Source organism: Canis lupus, chromosome X (genome assembly GCF_003254725.2).
Source record: "Canis lupus dingo isolate Sandy chromosome X, ASM325472v2, whole genome shotgun sequence".
In the NCBI taxonomy this organism is placed as follows: domain Eukaryota; kingdom Metazoa; phylum Chordata; class Mammalia; order Carnivora; family Canidae; genus Canis; species Canis lupus.
The window spans coordinates 15011038-15027852 of NC_064281.1; the positions used below are offsets into that span (position 1 = coordinate 15011038).

General features: G+C 42.2%; 1 protein-coding gene across 4 annotated transcripts in view; it reads right to left on the reverse strand.

Annotated features, from left to right (window-relative positions):
• The window catches only part of ADGRG2 (adhesion G protein-coupled receptor G2), a 129896-nt gene that overhangs the window by 52359 nt on the left and 60722 nt on the right, over window positions 1-16815 (reverse strand). The gene's annotated exons all lie outside the window — the stretch shown is intronic.

Below are 16815 nucleotides of genomic sequence, written 5' to 3' on the forward strand. Positions count from 1 at the left end.
CCTCCTCTGGATTGAATTACTATTCCATAGAGAGATGATTCAAAACTAGGCGCCACGCCTAGGCACTCATATATGGGAACCCCAAACAAAACAATATTGTTTTGTTATTACATTGGCTCTTCAGGGCCCGGAACAACAGATATTATTCCAAAAAAACGTATTTTCAGATTTTACTACATAACCAACCAAATGAATGAAAACAATTCTCCTTGGCACAGCCAAAGAAAAGTGTTTACTTGAGCTGTGACCATTTCACGTCACACTGCTCAGTAAGTACTCTGACATAACATTTTTATTAAATGATTAATAATGACATCATTAGAGAAAACTTCAGCTGTGAGCTAATGGAACTTCCCAAACAATCGGCAATTCTAGGTGGGCCTTGGTCTTTATTGAACACTTCAGTGAACACTGGCTTTTATTGAACACTTACTAGACTGCCTTACTTCTACATGGAAACACCCCACATACTCATGACACAGAGGACGTTCTAGCCAGACCTCTTCTCCTACTCTCCCCTCACTCAGCCATACAGGTCTCCCTGCTAGTCTTCCAACACAAGGGCCATATTCACCCTTTGCACTTGCTGTTCCCTCTGCCTGGAACACTGTTCCTCCCAAGAGCCCCTTGGTTTATGCCCTGGGCACCTCTTTGAAATTTTGCTCAAATGTCACCTTTGCTGAGAAGCTAATCCAGACCACTCTATTTAAAATCGAACATTTGCCCTCTTTGCCTGACCCTTTCCATCCCTTTATCTCCTTCCATCGAATGCATATGTACATATTTATGCAAGTGTATAATTTTGTAGGTGTGCACACTCATATGCGGTGCTAAGAGTGGGCATCTCCTAACACTTTGTGCCCTAGACCCTTCACTTGCTTCATCTTAGTCCCAGCCCTGTATAATTGGTAAGACTTTTTTTGCCTCCAAAAGCCAATGTTCGCTCCTGTGGGGGCAATATTTCTCCTGGAGAGAATGCATGCTCTAGGTTTATCTCTACTTATTTTCAGAAGAGATGTGGCTTAAGAAAAGCAACTTTTGCTTGGCCGCCCCTCTCCTCCCCAATTCCCACTCCTGTCTAGGATAATTCTGCTGTGAGTTAGGTGACATAGTCTTCCATGCCAAAGCACCTGTAATTTATGGGGTAGCCAGAGTTTCTTCTGATAGTTTTAAGTGCAGAAGCACCTGGAAACATAGAGGTGGGGGCTCTAGAAGTTAGGGTACAGAGAGTTTTCTAGTCTCTTTCAGTTCTTACCACTCTTTGCCATCTCATAGTCGAGCAGCGACCCCCTTGGCATCTTAGTTTAGGTTGTCTGGGGGTGCAGAGCCCAAGATAATGACTTGGATGCAAAATAGTCTCCCCACTCTCCCCAGCCCCAGCACAGAACAGTATGTATTGTTTTATATAGCTCCAAAATACATGAGGCAGCCAGAGAGGAGGCTGCTGCAGTAGACTGGCCAAGACACGCTGAGAACTTGAATCTGTGCTTGGGAAACTGCCATGAAAAGAGGTTCAACAGACACTCTAAGGTAAGATGAGAGGATGGGGGGATCCCCTGGGAAGTTGGGGTGTGGAGGAAACAGGCATCAGCCTCAACAGTCCATGTGACGTTGCCCTGAATCCCTCAAGCGGTAAACAGGTCAAGAAGCTAGTCTATGAAGCCCAGATAGCCTAGGTCCAAATCCAAGACTTATTAATTCTGGACAACTTCTGTAATCTGCCACTAGGTAACTGGACAACTTCCTTACACCACCTGCACTGCAGTTTCCCATCCAGAAAACAGGGATGAAGATAATCACAGTAGGACAAACTTCATAGGTACCATTAGAGCACCAAGGAGCACACACAGGAAACCCTGCTCCCATCCATAATGAACACAATCATGCCCTCTGTTCCTCGTCTTCCACGACCTTCCTAAAACTGAGTTCTCCCTTCTATTGAACAAACCCTCCACTTCACTTTCTTTCCATTTCCTTTTAGTTGCTTCTGTTTTTCAAACACCCTCGGGATCACTTTGGAAATATGAGTAGGAAGTCAAAGAAAGGGTTTCAGGAGATCTGGTGACTCTAATTTCTGTTTCTCAAGCTCTTGCACAAAGTCAAGACCCAGCAAAGTTTCAGAGCAAAAGTGAAAGGCGCAGCCAATCGTGATGTTATTAGGGTGCCCTCTAGTGGGGTGCACAGTCTCCCCAGGGGTCACTGGCTAGCTTCTAAAAATTAACGCTAGTTTCTTTTCTAATTCTAATAATGTGCGTGTATGTAGTGAAAATTCGAAACCACAGAAAAGTAGAAAGAAAAACTTTCAAAAACTACTCATAATCCTTCTGCTCAAAGATAATGTTGGCTGGCTGCAAGGATCTTCAGAACATCTTCGGGCCAGCTGCAGAACAGAAACAATTAAGTAGAGCCTTGGGAGATGTTAGCATCATGTTTTATTTAGAAATATTAACAGATACAAAATTGAGCTCGTTAGCATTCCAGGATGTGTGGTGTCTTGGTGATGTAGTATCACGGTGAGCCAAAGCTGGATTTCCCAAAAAAAAAAAAGAAAAAAAAAAAAAAAAAAAAAAGCTGGATTTCCCAGAATTCCCTTTTCTGTATGTTTCTGGATTGTGTGGGACACGAGAGCTTCGTGTGGGAGATGTGGACAGAAGCAGAGCAGTAGCTGCCTCCCCTCGTTAATGTGAGGGGGCTGGGGCCCCTGAGTGGCTCAGTGGTTGAGCCTTCAGCTCAGTATGTGATCCCGGGGTCCTAGGATCGAGTCCCACATCGGGCCCGAGTCCCACATCGGGCTCCCTGCTTCTCCCTCTGCCTGTGTCTCTGCCTCTCTCTCTCTCTCATGAATAAATAAATATATTTAATTAAAAAATAATAAATGAATTCAAGTTAAATAAAACGAAAATCCAGTTCCTCAGTCACGTTTCAAGTGCTCAATAGCCACATGTGCTTGGTGGCTACTGTATAGGGCAGCACAGATACAGAATACTCCCATTATTGAAAAAAAATCTCTCACTGGCTGGTCTCTAGTGATAATAGCCATTTTTAATAGAGTTCTTACAATGTGTCAGATGCCTTACAGGCATCTCTTCATGGGTTAATTCATTTAATCTGCGTGTGGTTCTGTGAGAGATACTGCTACTTTACAGATAAGGAGATTGAACCACAATGACTCAATACCTTGATATAGTCAGAGTTAATAAATGGCAAAGTTAAGATGCCCAGAAAGCCCACAGCCTATAGTCTTCACCGTATGTCAAACTGTGAAGGTCTGAGTGGCCGGGGCTGGCACAGAGGGAACGAATGGCTCTAGTGGGCCTTCTGCACTTGAAGACTCTCTCCTGATCAGATGAGAAGCATCTCAGTACGGACCATAATAGACTCCCCCAGCTTGGACTGTATGAACCTGGGTTCTTATATGATCTCAAGAAGGAAGAGATGCCTACCTCACCCCACCCCCCTTCCAATGGCAGAATGGGAGAGATGTACCAACAACCCTGGTCCAAAGGGTCATAGATGTATTAGTTAACGTAAGACAAATTGCTCACCAATTAAATCCTAAAATTTCAGGAGCTTAAAAAATAGAAGTTTCTTTTCCATACGTAAAGTGCAATCAGTGGTCTAGAGTGGAGAGTAGGGTGGGGCAGAGAGAGGGGCATCTGCTCCATGCAGTCGCTGAGGGGCCCAGGAGGACAGAGGCACTGTCATGTTTAAAACGGAGAGCAACATCCAGCAGGCAAACAGGGAATGAGAGAGAGTGAGGGGAATCAGGCAGGAGATTTGTAATGGCTAAGCCTGGAAGGGGCCAACATTGTTTCTACCCACATCGGTTAGCCAGAACTCAGTCACATAGCCACTCCTAATGGCAAGGAAGACTGGGTAACAGAGTCTAGCTGTATGACAAGGAAGAAAAAAATTAAAGTTTGGTGAGGTGCCAGCCAGTCTCTGCCCCACTGATTTAATTTGAGTGCCATGGAGTAATTAATATCCATTAAACTAATGATGGGGCAAAATTAATGCTAAAATTACTCTGTCCAACCACTACTTTCTCTCTTTTTCTTTGTCATGATATTGACAAGATCAAAAGTCAAGGAATCAATAGGAATTGGAGGTGGAGTCCCTGCCACTTTGAGGCTAAATATATGAATTCCCCTTCTTTGTGACTCCCCTCCCTAGTTTTTTGCTCCCAGCAAACATTCATATTATGATTTTTTCATGACCCTCAAGAGCAGGACTCCCATATGACAAACCACTTCTATAAACAGCTACATACTGGTAAAAGCCACTAACAAAGGCTGAAAGTACGGATATTCCTGTTGTAGCCTACTTAGTTGGAAAAGCTGTATTTTGGGGACGCCAGGGTGGCTTAGTTGGTAGAGCTTATGACATGATCTCCAGATGGTGAGTTCAAGCCTCACATTGGGCAAAGATTACTTAAGGAAATTTTAAAAATTAAAGAAAAAAAAGGAAAAGTTGTATTTTTGAGTTACCTCTATTTTGAGGCCATATCCTTTGCTTAGCTCTTCTGGATAGAAAACCACTAGCAGGGCAGCCCGGGTGGCTCAGGGGTTTAGTGCCGCCTTTGGCCCAGGGTGTGATCCTGGAGACCTGGGATCAAGTCCCACGTCGGGCTCCCTGCATGGAGCCTGCTTCTCCCTCTGCCTCTCTCTCTCTCTCTTTCTCTCTCTCTGTATTCTCATGAATAAATAAAATCTTAAAAAAAAAAAAAGAAAACCACTAGCAGGCCTTTTGGCCTTTGTATATTAGTGGCTCATGTTCTAATGTCTTCACCTTGTATTGTCTTTGGTTTGTCATGAGCATTGAAAGATTGATCTGGAGGTGATCTCCCTATGAATAAAGTACCCAGGTCCATTTATTTCCGATGGATGAATGAGCATGCCTCTTTAACCAAGCTTTAAGTGTGATTAAGAGACTGGGCTCCTGAGGTAGACTTACTTGGGTTCAAATCCTGACTCTGCCTTGAGTAAGTTCCTAACATTTCCCTGCTTATATTTGTGCATCTGTAAAATGTGGGTGATTACTTTGCATAAAATTATATTACATTTATGAAGTATTTTATCACAGTTCCAGCGATAAATTGTAATTGTTATTAATAACAGATTATGATTCTGTGCTTTTGGATAAAGTTCACTTTTAGGTAATAATCTAGTTTTTTTTTTCTTAATGCAAACAACAGATCAGTAACTCATAGAGTGGCATTTAAAAAATCATGAAGCTGGAGCACCAGGGTGGCTCAGTTGGTTGAGTCTCCGACTCTTGATTTCAGCCCAGGTCATGATCTCAGGGTCATGGGATGGAGCCCCGGGTCGGGCTCTGCTCAGCTCAGGGTCTGCTTAACCCTCTCCATCTGTTCCTCCTCCCACTCTCTCCCAATCTCTCTCTCTCAAATAAATAAAATCTAAACAAAAATCATGAAGCTAGTTTCTTTCCAAAATTTGCATGTATATGATTTCCATCTAACCATAAAACATTCTTATCATTCATTAATGATTGATTAGTGGGACTCTCTATTACAACGCTGTTTGTCTAATTCAAATTTCCGTAGCTAGGATGAGAGGAAGGCATCTCCCAGAAAGATCATGGGGTTCCATCTCTGCATTACACGTCATGAAACTGAAGTTCATAGAAATTCATTTCAGAGGTTAAGGAGACTTGAAGATGACCAAGCACAATTTTTTAAATCTAGAAAATTGTTCAAGGTAGTCACTTGGACTAGATATCATTATTTCAAAGTATTTATTTATCCAAATAGGCTGCATGAGAAAATTAGAGTGTGATTTTTTAAAAAAATTATATTTATATTAGTTGTCTATTGCTGATCACAAAAACTGGATACAGTTAAATAGCTCTTTGTTCAACACAAAAATAAGGAAAATTTTTTTCTTAAAAAATTCATTTGAAAGATAGTATCTTTTAGGACTTGGGAGCTCACTGGAAGAAATGAATTACAAAATAGGTCATGGGTAGGGAAAAGACTAGAGGCCAAACTAGTCATCACCCTCAGGCTGTAAGTGAGGAAGCAAACTCAGAACCATGAAGGGATTTGCCCAAAGTTTACTCGTTTCTTACAACTTTTTAAAAAAGATTTGTTTACTGGGCAGCTCAGGTGGCTCAGCGGTTTAGCGCCACCTTCAGCCCAGGGCCTGATCCCAGAGATCCGGGATCGAGTCCCATGTCAGGCTCCCTGCATGGAGCCTGCTTCTCCCTCTGCCTGTGTCTCTGCCTCTCTCTCTCTCTCTCTCTGTACCTCTCATGAATAAATAAATACAATCTTTTAAAAATAAAAATAAAAAATAAAGATTTATTTACTTTATTTGAGAGAAAGAGAGCATCAGTGGGAAGGGCAGAGTCAGTCTTAATAGACTACACGCTGAGGATGGAGCCCAACACGGGGCTTGATCTCAAAATCCTGAGATCATGACCTGAGCTGAAACCCAGAGTCCAATGCCTAACTGTGCCACCCAAGTGCCCCTATTTGTTACAATTTTTTAAGGCCTATTATGTATGCCACAGATTGGAATTATATCCTGGCCTCAAACTCTATGTTTACATTCTAGTGATATTATGCAGGTCACTTGAAAGTTTTAAAATTCTACTTCTAGGGTGCCTGGGTGGCTCAGTCAGTTAAGCATCTGCCTTCAAGTCAAGTTGTGATCCCATGGTCCTAGAACTGAGTCCTGTGACAGGCTCCCCACTCAGTGGGGAGTCTGCTTCTTCCTCTCCTTCTGCCCCTCCTCTTGCTCATGCGTGCTCTCTCTCAAATAAATAAAATCTTTCTAAAAAGGAAAATAAAATTCTACTTCAAAAATATCCCATAACTGAACATTTTTCACTAAGTCAAACCCATCCCTTCCTGCCTGTCCACTAAAACCCAGAATGTTAGACTTTACTGTGGATCTGAATCAGTGTAATAACAAAACATATATCAGGAGCAAGACAAAAAAAGACTATGCAGTTGAAATACAACAGAGTATAAGAATTATGTGTTCAGTTCTTATTCCTCCAATTAATGAGATAATTGTAAGCAATTCTAATTTATTCATCAAAGCAAGACTATAGCCCATTTCATAGTTTTCATTTCTTCTTTAACAAAATTCTATACTATAATGAATACTACAGCAACAAGGAAGTAACTTTTCCTTCAAGTCAGGTGTATTCCTAAAAGAAACTAACACAACTGCCCCAGACATCACTGCAAAAGCATCCTTGACTTATAATGGTGTTTGTTTACAGCACTGTGATCTTATGAACACAAGACTTTTTACCAAGATCAATGTGTTTCTCATTATCTGCTTGAAGTAAGAATACACCTGCATCAAGGTACATTTCAATAGCATGTTCTCTTGGAGTATCAACTTTCTCTCTAATAGATTAGAACAGTGGAACTATTGCTTTTATTCTTTAGATCTCCCTCAATCTTTATCTGGTCCTCTAGGGGTACAAACTCATCTCAGGATGAATGAATATGGCTAAGTTTCAGTCAAAGTCGTATGAAAACCATTTTCAACTGAAAACCATTTTCAACTGCTTTCAACTAAACACTGAAAAAATGGTTAAGGACACAAGTTCTAGAATCCCACTGCCTCCACTTTCTAGCTGTGTGAACTTGGAAGTGACTCAAACTGTCCAAGTCTCAGTTCCCTCATCTAAGAAACAAGGGATTAACATCTGATTGTCACTATTGTCAGGAAACATATGAAGCATTTAAAATGATGTGACATGTAGCATGACCCTTGAACAGCATGGTTTTGAACTGCATGGGTCCACTGACACACAGATTTTTTCAATAAATACAGGCCAGTACTGCAAATGTATTTTCTCTTCCTTATTATTTTTCTTTCTCTTTCTTTCTCTTTCTTTCTTTCTTTCTTTTCTTTTCTTTTCTTTTCTTTTCTTTTCTTAAGATTTTCTTTATTTATTTAAGAGAGAGAAAGCACGAGTGGTAGGGAGGGGCAGAAGGAGAGGGAAAAGCAGGCTCCCTGCTGAGCAGGGAACCTGATGTGGGGCTCAATCCCAGGACCCCGGGATCATGACCTGAGCTGAAGGCAGGTGCTTAACTGACTGAGCCACCCAGGAGCCCCTCCTTATGATTTTCTTAATAACACTTTCCTTTCTCTAGCTTACTTTATCATAAAAATATAATGTATAATGCATATAACATACAAAATATGCATTAATTGACTGTGTATGTTATCAGTAAGGCTTCCAGTCAACAGTAGGCTATTAGTAGTTAAGCTTCTGGGAAGTCAAAGTTATATGCGAATTTTTGGCTGTACAGGGGTCAGGCACCCCTAACCCTCATGTTGTTGTTGTTTTTCAAGAGTTAACTATAAACCTTTGTAAAGTTAACTCTTTTCTTTTTTTTGAAAGAAAAATATTTTTTTATTTTAAGAAAGATAGACTATCTTTTTTTTAAAAAAAAATAAATTTATTTTTTATTGGTGTTCAATTTGTCAACATACAGAATAACACCCAGTGCTCATCCTGTCAAGTACACTCATATTCATTAGAATGCTTTCAGGGGCAAGTCACAGAATACCCGATTAAAAGTACCATAAACACTAAGGACATTCAGTGAGCCCACTTAACAAGAAACCCAAAAGCAGACAGTTCCAGGGTTGGTCCTGCAGCTGAGGGAGACCCAGGTCCTTTCCATCCTTCTGTTCTTTCATCCTCAGCATGCTGTTCATTCAGGGACTCAACGTCTTCAAAATCTCAGGTCACCCACATTTTCCACTGGCACTTGCTACCTCCTCTCAATGTTCTGAAGACAGCTACCACTGTTTCAGATATCAAATCCAGACACAAAATTGTCTGGATACAGCACTATCCAGCAGAACTTGATGATGGAAGTATTCTGCACCTGCACTGTCCAGCCCAGCAACCTCTAGCCCCCTGTGACTACGGAGCACTTAAAATGTGGTTAGTGTGACTGAAGAACTGAATTTTTAATTTCATTCAATTTTAATTAATTTATATTTAACAGCCACATGTGCTGCCTACTGGCGATCATATTGGACAGTGTGGGTCATGAGGAAGAACTATTTCTCCTCGAGTCTCAACTGAAGAGTGGGGAAATTTCTCCCAGCAGATTTTTCCCATTTGTCTTATTGGTCAAAAGGGAGTCACATGCCCACTCCTAAATCAAACACTGACAAGGAACAGTATTTCCACAGTTGGCTTAGAACAAATAGGATTTACTCCTGAGTGATGTGGAAAGAGGTGAGTACCCTATGAAGCCAGGGCTCTGCCAACAAGTAAAAAGCAAGGAATGGGGGTGCCTGGGTGGCTCAGTTGAATGGACACCTGCCTTCAACTCAGGTCATGATCCCAGAATCCTGGGACTGAGTCCCAGGTTGGCCTCCCTGCTCAGCAGGGAGCCTACTTCTCCCTCTCTCTGCCTCTGCCTCTTCCCCATGCTAGTGTACTTGTGTTCTTTCTCTCTCTCTCTCTCCCAAATAAATAAATAAACTCTTAAAAAAAAAAAAGCAAGGGATGGTTGTCATATAAATGATGGTATGTACTACACCACTTCTGCTTGTTTTAGAGATCAGGGATGTGTAAACTACAGCCCACGGTCCAAAGCCCGCCCACCAACTGTGTCTGTAATAAAAGTTTTATTGGTGCAAAGCCACGCCTATTTACATATTGCCTATGGCTGCTTTGCCTACATCAACAGAGTTGAGTAGTTGCCACAGAGACTGTGTATGGCCCAATATTCCAAAAATATTATCTGGCTCTTCATAGAAAAGGTCTGCCAATCCCTGGTCTAAAAGGACATTCCTTATGATTAAAATCACCACTGTTAAGGATCTTGGCTACAGCATAGTCATATGGCCAAAAGCAAGCTCTCTGTGCATGCTGGGGTAGAGGACAGAGTTCTGGAGAACTGCTTTCAGAACTTTGATACTATTTCTTGCTGAATAACTTTGAAATTTACCCATTGCTTTAAGCTTCAATCTTCTCATCAGCTGAGGGAGGATAATGCAATGCTCTTGGCCTATGTCATTGGGGACATGGCGAGATGATGTATGCCCAGGTGCTCTGTAAACCATGAAGACTTACACAAATATCCAGTTGGGTTGCAGCTGCTGCTCATATTTTTCATGTTCAGTATTAGGAGCTGTTGCTACTGGATCCTACCATGAGATATTGGGACTTTTCCATGAAGGGCAAGGCAAGGCTAGCACTGGCAACTGGCTGATTTACCAGTCAGGAAAAACCACTTCTGGAGCTTTTATCAATTTAAAAATCAAGAGATACATTGGCTTCATTATAACTTGAAGAGCCTTTGAAACTACTTTATGTAAAAACAATGTGGTTTAAAAAATATTTTTAATTGTTTCCAATTTCACATTAAGATTTTTGAATAGGAGGGGCACCCTGGTGGCTCAGTTGGTTAAGTGTCTGATGATTTCAGCTCAGGCCAGGATCTCAGGGTCCTGGGAGCAAGCCCTGCATCAGGCTCTGCTCTCAGCGAGGAGTCAGTTTGAGGGTCTCTCTCTCCTCTCTCTTCCTCCTCCTCTAAAATAAATAAATATATTTTTAAAGAGTTTTGAATAGAAGAGCAGCCTTAAAATGAGATGGCCAAGGGATGCCTGGGTGGCTCAGCGGTTGAGCATCTGCCTTCAGCTCAGTGCGCGATCCTGGGATCCGGGATCCAGTCCCACATCAGGCCCCTTGCGGGGGGTCTGCTTCCCCCTCTGCCTGTGTCTCTGCCTCTCTCTCTTCTCTCATGAATAGATAAATAAATAAAAATCTTTATTTATTATTATTATTTTTTAAATAAAAATCTTTTTTAAAAAATGAGATAGCCGAGATGAGTGGTTCTCAGTTCGAAGCAGACTCCAAGGATCCATGGTAACCCAGGACAATGTATTAGGAATCTGAAGACCGTCCCTACCGGGTAATTGAACTCACAGAATGTGAAGAGTGTGAAGGAATCCTAACGTGCAATCAGCTGACCCTCTTTATCATATGGAGGAAAGGAAACCATTCTGCAAGGGTAATTCTAGCCAACGGACAGCCACTTCATTGAGGTCTATGCAAAACATTAGAGGAGTAACCTATGTTGTACAGGAACTCATTAGGTTTAGATGAGGGTAATGCTGGTGCTGTAAGTTAAAGGGAGAGGCCCGTGTTTTAGAGTATCTCTAGGCTTTAGACGAGAGTCACAAATCAAAACCAAACAACCAGAAATTATTGAGCACTTACTATGTGCTAGACTATGGAGGATACAGAAAGGAAAAAGTTGCCACCCTTACCCTCAAGGACCTCACTAAATATTTCTTCATACCTGAAAAGATAAAACCAGAAGGAGGAGCAGAATTCAGGATATGATGATCACCTTCAAAATCCATAGCAGAGTATCCTAACACATCTTAAGTGTTTAAAATGTATTCATTTTAGAGTTAGTTTAAAATTCATAAATAGAGTTTAGATGTACAAACAATAGCAACAATAAACAAACACAGACACACAAAAAAATGTTCCTGAGCTTCCTTTAATGTCTAAGATACCTCCATTCCAGAGGTATAAGAAAGGGATCCTTAAACCTGATTATTTAAGGTAGCTTTCTCTCTTTTGCTCTACAATGATCTCCAGTTAAATTAATGTCTTTTAGATAAATGCACAATTTTTGTTTAGCCTCCTCTTCCTTCTGGCAATCAAGATGGCTTCCAGATTGGGAATGGGGTGCTAGTGTCCTTCTGGCAGCAGGGAGAGGGCGCCCAGGTCTGTGAGACCACTCCGTGTTGAGCACTGGATTCTCAATGGCCTCTCCAGAGATCTCCCTCACCCTGTGGGGTCCCTGAGTATCCAGTTGGCATCCACCACTGAAGGCTGTGTCCACTGCACCCATGGTCTATCCTCTCAGTAGCCCACCCTGGCCAGGGGTGGGGGGGCCCTCTCTTGCTGACCCAGGTCCCCTCAGGTCTCACCTCTGAGTGTCTGTCACATTCTTCATCTGGACCCTGGTCTAAATTGTCCACACCATCACTTTCACAGCCCTGTCCCTGCACCTGGTTCACAACACAGCTACCCACAAGGAACATGAGGGCCATTTAGAATCTCTACCCTGCCCACAAGAGACAAGAAAGACTTGAAAGAGACACTGTCTCCAGCCTTCTCTCTACCTAAAGACACTATGTCACCATCTCTCATCTCTACCATGGGCCCCATGTTGATGTACAGGCTGCTATGAGCTCTGACGAGGAGTTCTAAGTGGAGAGTGGGACACAATGGCCTCTACTTTCAGTTTCCCCCTCAACCAATCCAGAGCCTTTACTGTTCCCTGTTACCACTTCTACCTGCCAGGGAAAGAGTCAGGGCCTACCAGAAGTGGCCCAGTGCCCATGTGGGGGTAGTGGGAATGTGGGAGGCTGTAAGGTTGGCTGGACATCAGATCAATGCCATGGTATTTATCATCTCATTTGCACAGAGTTGAGAGAGGAGTACAGCACCCGGTCTGGTACTGGAGGACTAAGCCAAACAAGACAGGTTCCTTGCCTTTTAGGAGCATGATAGTCTACCCTCCCATAGCTTTACCATGTGCTGCCTAAGTTAGAACAAAGACTTGGATGGACAAAACATGAGAAGGTAAGAGGAAACAAGATAGTGAGGTTTTAGAAGAGGGGAATTATAAAGGAACCTATCACTGGAAATGCCTGCAGCATAGAAAGATCTAGGCCCAGACCAGAGAGAGAAAGTTGGGGATTATAGCTCATGAGCTCACCAAACTGGCTCAAATGTGTAATTGTTTCCAAATGGGGAAGACAATTCTGCAAGGATGAAATTATAACCATCTTCCACTATTATGTCATCTCATCCTCTGGAAAATAGTTGTACCTAAAAGAAGACCTCCTTCAAAGACAAAAAAAGAAAAAAGAAAAAAAGGCACTGGCACAGCCCAGGAGAACTGGAGGCTAGAGAAGTATAGTTACCTATCAAAGCTCATGTGGGCCTCGGGTAGACCAGGGATGATTCCCTCACACATCACCAAATTACACAACTGAGAGATTAAGGTCTAAGGATTCTCTCTGTTGGCCAGCGGCCTAACAAGAGAGTGTCAGACCTACCTCTTCTTATTGTCAAGATCTACTGAGTCATGTCTCAGGCTTCCAGGGTGAAGCTACTGTGTTTGTAGTCCAGATCCCCCAGAGCCAGGGTAAATGGCTGCTCTCCGGCAGCTTACCCCGGCTCTCTCTCCATCTTCCCTCCACACCTCAGTGACACGTATATTCAGGCTTCAGACACTTTCAAGGCAGCCTCGTGGAGTATGAACAGTACCAGCTACAGAGTCTAATGGGGAATCCTCTGAGCTAGGAGTCCCTATGCAAATTACTTAATCTCTCTGACACTCAGTTTCTTCATCTGCAAACTGAGACTAAAAGTTATCCATGATGAGTGTTTGTGAGGATTAAATGAGATGATATACATAAAGTATCCACCAGGGCCTGGCCCAGAGCAAGTCCTCCATCCTCATTACATTTCCTCCCATTCATTTCCCACCCGCCCCACCAAAACCTCCTCTTCCTCTCTCACCTGGCACTGACAATGCAAGAAAAGGACTCGTGATGCAAAGGACGTACCTAATGCTGTAATATAAGTGAAAAGTATGAAAAGATATGGCTAAAGAGAAAAAGAAGCACTAGAGAGAGAGATTTAATTCTTCTGAAGAGATCAGGGCAGGTTTTATAGAGGTAGGACACAATCCAACAATCTACTAGGTGTGTAGCACACAGCTCAGCATCATCTCAGCAAGGGACAAGGAAGCTGGCACAGGTCAACACCAACTCTCATCCCTCACTAATTTGGAGGGTTAGCTCCCTGGCACTTCTGGCTTGTTCCACGCACTGTCATATAGGCATAGATCCTTCTTGGTCAGAGAGACATGGGGAGCCCTCGGCATGCATGCACTTTCCTACTCACCTTACCTGCCTCATTTTAATCACTTTTACATACACTTTTTCAAAAAGACTTATTTCTACCAAGCCGCTCTGGTTTTGATGACTGTTTTCCCCTTATGTTTCACTTTCCTTCCTCATCTACCCCTGTGGTGGAAAAACCACTGAAATGTGAGACTGAAGATCTAGTATCTAGTCTGGCTCCACCACTTCTCAACCAATCACATCCCTGGGGACATTTACTCATCAGTAGAGTGGGGACATTGGACTTCTGCTCTGCCAATCCCACAGTGATGTTTTAATGCTCCCAAGAAGATGATGTGCGAGCATAGTTTACATGGACATCACAATACCACAACAGAATTTGCACCCCGTGATATTTATCTGGAGGAGTTTGCTCTGCTTGCTTACGTCTTTGAGGACCACAGGCAGTCTTCCTCAAAGGGTAGTCTCTGAACCAATCACATCAACATCACCTGGGAGCTTGTTAGAAATGTCAATTCTCAGGTCCGGCCCTATACCTACTGAATCAAAGACGCTGGGGGAGGGACCCAGAAATCTATGTTTTAACAAATACTCCAGGGGATTCTGATATTTTAAGAACTGATGTTTTCAGAGTTTGAGAACTCTGGTTTTCTGATTATGAGCACAAAATTCAGAGCTGGCCACAAATCTCAGTCAGCCACTTCCTCGAACAACTTACTATCTCTCTGAGACTCAGTTTCTTGATTTGGGAAATGGGGCTAACACTAGGATCTCTCCTTCATAGATGTGGTTGAGAAGCTAAAGAGAGTGAGTAGGTATAAAGCACGGCGGGGGGCGGGGGGCGGGGGAGACACAGGATCCAGAACATTGTAAGCAGTCAGTATACGTTTAGCTCTTACTGTTTCTTTTTGTAAAGTATTGTGGCTTTTTGACATGTCCCAGGGCCTGCTTTTTGAAGTATTGTCAATTGTGTTTTAGCCTGTTGGGAGGTTTACCATTTAGTTTGCGTGTGTGTATGCTGTGTAGGTGTTTTGTTTACATGTCAGTGTTTGCTGCTCGTAGATACTTGCTTTCTCCAATGAAGATTCCTTGATCCTGCCCCTCTCCTCTGAGTAAGAAAGGTATTTCTCTGTGTGCCCTTAATAATTCTTTTTAATAACATTCCTGGGGCACCTGGGTGGCTCAGTCAGTTAAACATCTGTATTCAGCTCAGATCATGATCCCAGAGTCCTGGGATGGAGCCCCAAGTCAGGCTCCCTGCTCAGCAGGGAGTCTGATTTTCCCTCTGCTCCTCCCCCTGCTTCTGCTTGTGCGCTCTCTCTCTCTCAAATAAATAAATAAAATCTTTATAAAAAATTGCTGGCAAGAATTCTATTTACATAGCATTGTATTTTCTGGGCTGTGGTACCTACAGATGCTGCATCCAGGATTTCTGACCTTTTTGCTGCCTTCCTTAGGTAACGTTTCTCCTGGTTTCATTCTAAAGACCCTCTCTTCTGAAAACCATGATGCTTCATTTGGCTGATTCTCTACCTCCTTTAACATTTCCATGCAGAAGTGCCTTCAAGTATATACTTCTAAAAACGAACACCAAAAAATAGACCCTCACATATGTGGTCAATTGATTTCTGACAAAGGTGCCAAGACCATCCATCCAAAGGGGAAAGACAGTCCTTTCAACAAATAACACTGTGAAAAGCAGATGTCAACACACAAAAGAATGATGCTGGGTCCTTGCCTCACACATATACAAAAATGAACTAAAAACAGATCAAAGCACCTAAACACAAGAGCTAAAAGTCTAGAATTCTGAAGAAAATGTAGGAGAAATCTTCATGACATCAGATTTGGCAGTGATTTCTTGGATAAGACAGCAAAAGCACAGGCAAAAAAGTAAAAACAGATAAATTGGATTTCATCAAAAATAAAAACTTTGGTGCATCAAAGCACACTATTAAGAGAATGAAAAGACAATACAGAATTGGAGACAATATTTGCAAATCATATTATCTGGTAAAGAATTTAATATCCAGAATATATAAAGAACTCTTAAACTCAACAACAACAAAAACACCCAAACAACCCAATTCAAAAATGGGCCAAAGGTTTGAATAAACATTTCTCTAAAAAACAGACATTGTGTCCAATAAGCCCATGAAAAATGTTCCACATCACTAATAATTAAAGAAATGCAAATCGAAACCACAATGAGGTACCCTTTCATGCCCATTATCAAAATAACAGAAAATCATAGTGCTGGGGAGGAGAGAGAAACTGGAATCCTTTTTTTTTAATTTTTATTTATTTATGATAGTCACAGAGAGAGAGAGAGGCAGAGACACAGGCAGAGGGAGAAGCAGGCTCCATGCACCAGGAGCCCGATGTGGGATTCGATCCCGGGTCTCCAGGATCGCGCCCTGGGCCAAAGGCAGGCGCCAAACCACTGCACCACCCAGGGATCCCAGAAACTGGAATCCTTGTGCTCTGCTGGTAGGATGTAAAATGGTGCTGCCACTGTGGGAAACAGTGTGGCAGATCCTCAAGAAGTTATCATCTAGCAATTCCACTCCCAGGTATATGTACCCAAAAGAACTGAAAGCATGAACTCAAACTTGTACACCAATATCCATAGCAGCATTATTTACAATAGCTGAAAGGTGGAGATACCCCAAATGTCTATCAACACTGAATAGATAAACAAAATGTGGTATATATACACAATGGATTATTATTAAGCCTTAAAAGGAGTGGAATGCTAATACATACTATATACCATGGATGAACCTTGAAAGCAATCTAAGTGAAAGAAGCCAGGCACAAAATGACAAATACTTTATGATTCTACTTATCTGAGGTACCTGGAAGGGCAAATTTATAGAACTAGAAAGAATGGAGAGTACCAGGGACT